The sequence below is a fragment of the Melanotaenia boesemani genome, chromosome 24 (genome assembly GCF_017639745.1).
Source record: "Melanotaenia boesemani isolate fMelBoe1 chromosome 24, fMelBoe1.pri, whole genome shotgun sequence".
Taxonomy (NCBI): Eukaryota; Metazoa; Chordata; class Actinopteri; order Atheriniformes; family Melanotaeniidae; genus Melanotaenia; species Melanotaenia boesemani.
Genome location: NC_055705.1, coordinates 18,514,731 through 18,520,730, shown reverse-complemented (window position 1 = coordinate 18,520,730; position 6,000 = coordinate 18,514,731).

Below are 6,000 nucleotides of genomic sequence, written 5' to 3'. Positions count from 1 at the left end.
CTGTCACCTGCTGGCAGGGCTCAAGTCTCCCCCAGAAAGCTAGCAATGGATAAGAAACCAACAGAAAAGTTGTCCAAGAAATTAAAGAATGCTGTCCTAAGTTTTTATAAAAAAAAAAAAAAAAATGCTTCTGTTTCTGGTGAAGCATTACAAACAATGAGGAGTATTGTTTGAAATTGACAACAACCTCTGTACAACTCTCTTACCTACTAAAAGAAAAAGTTAGCTAGCGAATATTGCAAATCATGAATGGACAAGATGGTTTTGATTACTTGTCTGTTTACATAATCTCTAAATACAATCTCTATATACATCACTATATACAAAACTATTATATAACATGTATTTTCTCAGTCATTTATAGGAACAAATGTATGACCATTTTCTGTATGCATAGGGGCTTATTGCTTCATAATCTGTCTCTAAATGCAAGCACTTGTTATTTTTCACCAAACACTAGGTGCAAAAGTCCTCCTAAAATACTACATGGTTACCTAATATGTGAGTGAATTCAGATTTAAGACCCAGCCATTGTGTGACAGTTCATAGAGTGGATATTTGGAAAGGCATGCCCCACAGAGGTGGTTTATCTGAACTCAAGGCTGACCTCATGACTCCTTAGAAAAATGACACAGTCTAGCCTTACAGACCAAAATTAATGATGCATCTGAAGCACATTAAGGCCTGATACGTTAAGTGCTTCTAGTAAATATCATGGGACTAATAAATACCCATAAATTCCCAAATGCCTTTTAATTAAGAAAACATCCAGACTGCTAACGAGAACAGAACTATGGACTTTATTGCTTTTCTTTATTTATACCTCACAGTGGCGTTTTCATTGGTCTGACTCAATTGTTATAAAACCAGTGATCAGTGACGATCTCAGTGCAAACAGAATGCATTAACATGAAATTTCTTAACTTTATGAATTGAGGAGGAGGATTGTCTGACTGGCTGGTGTATTTATGGATATGGATATATGGATGCTGCAAAGGAGTTGCTTCAAATGTCCAGCAAATCTGGAAAAGGGAGGTTTCTTGACATACAATCGATTTAACCCAAAAAAAAGAGACTTTGAAGATTCCTTTTACTGAGTTGGGATGGAGTCACACTTGCTTTAAAATATGAAAGTTTTTGTATACATGGAATAAACAGTGGCAAGAACACATAACCCTGGTGGTCACCACCAATAATGTTTATTGTATGACTGCTTCCTCAGTGGACTAAGCTTCATATGCCTACAAACCTGCAAGATAAAGAAAACTTAATTTTCTTCTCCATTTCAGATTAACTGACGACCAGATAGACAGACATAAAATCAGAAAAAAAGGTAAAGAAATGGAGTGAGGAAAATCAACACTATTTACTGACAGAAAGCCAGAAAAACTAAAATGACTGACAGGTCATGAAATGGCCAAGCAGACTCTTGCTGGACTCTGAAAGGTATTTAATAGAATTGAACTGATAGGATACAGGTTCTCAAAGTATGTGTGGAAACTCTGATAACCAGCTGGTCAGCTTCAACCTAATCAGTGCCTTAAAAGTTGTAAGTCAAAGGGAAAAGAAGATGTGTTCTGCCTATTCATTTAACTCTAGATTGAGTTCTTTGTCATGGAAAAATGATGGAGCAGTTGGCAGAGTGACAGGAGAGAGTGGCAAAAGTGAAAAAGAAAATAAATAACTGGATAAATAAATATTAAAGCACTAAACAATTTCCTGTTTTTAGGATGTAATAGAATGAAGGGCTTAACCTCTTTTTTAGGCCTGTTTTTTATGCCTCCTGTCTAATGTGACATACCCAAAATAAATTAAGCATATCTTCTCAACTACAAGAGCTGTATGTATAATGTTGGTCTCAAATGAAAGCCAAGGCGGGGGATTAGAAATGTCAGAACACGGTGAAAGATTTGAATGGTTATCACCTCCTAAAAAAAACATTACCGTTAGTAAAAACCAGGGGCTAGCAACCCAATTCATCTAGGAATAAGTAAAGTAATGTTTGATGGGTAACTGTGTAAAAGTAGAACCTAAAAAAAGTGAACCTGATCAGTTTTACAGATGTTTTAATGTAGGTGTTATGCAGGTAAATATATCAGGAGCCCATCAGCCACTTCTGATTATCAACACCTCTATCAATCATCAGGAGAATTGAGGAACAGCCCCCAAATTCACCTTAGAAACACCACAAGGATCCAGAAAGTAGTGAAGCCCAAGATAGTAAATGATAAGAAGAATGAATCCTTCACTATAAAACTCCCTTTATCTTCATGGAAACTATAAGGACCTCGATGATTCATTTTAAACAAAGGCAGAGTCATAGGAGAACACATTAGTAGAGTTTCTTTTTTAAGTTTAATAAAAAAAATTTTGACCACAAAACAGCAAAACATAAGATGCTTTGTGACCTTGTGATTTTTTCCTCTGCTACTCTGGCTGCTTTTGTCACCCAGAGATGAATCAGACATCTTTATAATCAGCAGAGTCTGCTTTCAATTGACACCTTGTCTTTATGGTTTTCTTGAAGCAGAGAAATTAAACAAGAGTCTAAAGTGAATAGTGCTCTTCTCATGTTTTTGTTACATGCTCATATAATTCCTTGGGGTTTGTTTATATGCCAATGCATGGAAGAGTCTTTTAGCTAAGTTTTCCATGTGATCTTTTTGTATGCTAGTTGTTAGGATTGGTCCTTTTAGCATGATAAAAGATCATCTGTACTGCATGTATCTGGTGCCACCCCCTGTACAAAGGGCTCTCATTAAGAATGACTGCAATGACTTTATATACATATATATATATATATATATATATATATATATATATATATATATTTGCCTGACCCATGAAAAAATGGTGAGAAAAGTCCTTTTTAAAAAAAAAAATATGAGGTCTTTATTTGGCCCTTTAACAAAATGTAACAAAAGAATTTACATTTTTTTGGGGGGGGGGGCATCTACCATTTATTACCATGTGATAGTTTAAAAATATTATGCGGTTACATCATGATCATCATGATCTTATGTACCCAAGCTGATGGTGTATGAATAAAATGGTTTAAAAATGCAGTGCTAACACCTATGGAATATCTATCAATTTTAAGCATTTAAATGTCTCTATTTTAACATTTCATTGTGCTTGCTCGCTTTTTTGCAGCATTAAACTGGACACAGTAATTTGTGGCCTTATGTATTATTCAACTGCATCGGCACCTTTGTTCAAATATACATGTTGTGACTCTTGAGTGAAAATAAAGCTTTCTGCAGGGGTAAGGTCATTGTGTCAAGATAGTTCTTGTTATGTTTGTTGAGACATGTGTAAAAATTTATTCAACAGAACATTTCATTTAGTTGAACCACAGGTCATTTTGACCCCTGCATGAGATGTATAAATTACAAATAAAGCCATCATGGAAGCTTTCCTTCTTATGGTTTTACTTCAAAATTCCAGGGCTCCAGGCAAAACAGAGGACATCAAAGTGTCCTTAAGGACCCACTCCTTTGAAAACACAATGTGCTTACAGCATAGCCACATCAAACACTTGGAAGATGATTCTGTAAACAGACATGTGGCATTGCACACTTCCAATGTAGTTCAGTTCTAATATACCACTCCATGAATTTCAGCACACATACCTGTTTCGAATCGTATTTTATACATTTCTGCACAAGTTACACCTTGTGTCATTTTCCATTCATTTAAAATGCAACCATTTATTGCACATCTGTCCTCCCTTTGCCAGAGCTGGCACTACTTAGTCTTTGTTTTGGCTACTATTTCTGGCTTTTATCAGCTTCTGCTCATCTCCACATATGGCTATTGTGCATCATAAAGTGATTTCAAAGGGTAAAAATGTCTCTTGCAGAGATGGGATATCAATACTCGAGAGCACTTCCATGTGTTCTGTGTCACATGATTATGGCAGATCATCAAATGAGTTGATGACGATGCTGTTGTTAGTGAGGATGATGTATTTTATTTTAGGATTTTACTTCTCTAATGCAGGTTCTTGAGTATTATATATATATATATAATAAGCAACATATAAACATAAACAGGATCAGGCAGCAGGCGTCAAGCAGCACGCCATAAAGTTGTTTTCATATTTCACATTGCCTTTTTTTTCTTTAAAAAGGGCAAATAGTATCACAATCAATATATGTATGCAATCAGTATTTATTTTATGAGAAAAGGCTGGTAGTGTCCCAGCAATTAGCGATCATGGTATTAACACATCCATTTATTTCTCCGTTATGACCACTACATAATTCTCCAAGCCTTATTGTTTACTCAAATTTAACAACTTCTCTATCACATCCCAAATCTTTATTCAATTATTAAAATTAAAGTAGCCACCCTTCAGTTTCCCTTCATTTTTCTCAGCCAAAGCCTGGTACACACATAAAGATTATCGGGCTGATTTTGTCCCGATTTTGCCTCTTCCCGACCAAGGACGACAATCGTGTGTCTTATGAGATTTTTCTGTACACTTATCATTTGGTCTGAGGTTTGTTAAAGGCAGATTTGTCCCAATATTTGGCTCCCAAACAGGTCGTAGCCGAGAATCGGACATATTAAACATGTTCAGGCAGTGTGGTAAATTTGTATATGGCTCACAAATGAACAGATCACAGCTGTGACTCAGTTCCCATCATTCATTTAAAAGACCAGTTCGTTCATGAACGTCACATCTCTATTAACAATAGTCCCAAGACCACCATCATTCCCTCATCCTATATATCCTCTTCCATGATCAAAACTGGTAAATGCCTGATTTTTATCTTCATGTGTGAGGTCTCAACCAGATAAAGAAATCTCATAAAATGAAAAAAAATCCTTATCTGTCTGCCAGGCTTTAGTTAAACTACACTCTCTGTTCCAGCAAGTAGTCTGTATGGTTAGTATGCAGCACACATTTTTTTAACATGTCAGGGCTAGGAAAGCACACCTGTAATCAATAACAGTGATTGTGCTAACGGTCTTTTCAAGCAGGTGTTTTAGCCTTCATGGTGCTACACTGGCAGAGCTTACTGAAACTGAGTCAGGCAAGCCATTAAAAGATTTGTTTCTTCAACAAGTAAAACAACAACAAAAAAAAAAAAAACTAGAATGAATGTATGTATGTATGTATGTATGTATGTATGTATGTATGTATGTATGTTATGCATGTTAGCCATAAGGTGAAAAAAGGACATTTTTTCAAAACCAGAGCCAGAACAGAAAGCAAGTTTTCTGGTGTTGCTAACTACCTGTAGCAGCTAATGTGCTCTAACAAGTTAGCTAGCAGCTTAGCCCTGCCAGTTCCAATGACTCCAACAAGATCATCGGAATATAACAAGACATGGACTTGAGCATCAAAAATGTCAAACAGATATGCCATTTATTCTGTATTAGTTCCTGTATGTCGATCTATGGCCTTATTTGTTAGTTACCTTGCTGCGAATAAATAGCTTGAAAAGGTATAAAGATTAGTGGTGAAGTGCTTTTGGTTAAAAAAAAAAAAGTTTTGGTTACCCAAAACTGTCAAATTATATATAATTCTGTGTGTGCGTTTGGCTCACTTTTTTGTTCACTGTTCACTGGCTCACTGTTTTGTGTGTCATGTTCGTACCTGGCCAGAAGGATTACCAGATTATTCCAGGGCTGCAATCATCTCGTCTGGACTGATTACCACACCAGGATCTCATCCAACAATCAAGCCACCTTCACTTCCCTGCAGTACCATCCTTACCGGATCGTCCAGTTACCTACCTGGTATCTAGTGGCCTCATTTGTCTTGCTCTTTGAGATTCTGCTTGTTGTTAACAAGCTCTGTTTCTATGCTTAGACTCCTGAGGGGTATTCCAGGGGCATGTTATTTTAATTGTGTTATTTATTTATGTTTTTAACCCACGAACTTTGCTAAAGAAAGCCAGGCTGTATTGGGAAAGCCTCGCTTGAACTAACACCATCTCAGAATTAAGGCTCAAGCTGTTCCACTAACACGTTTCAGCTGCATCTTGA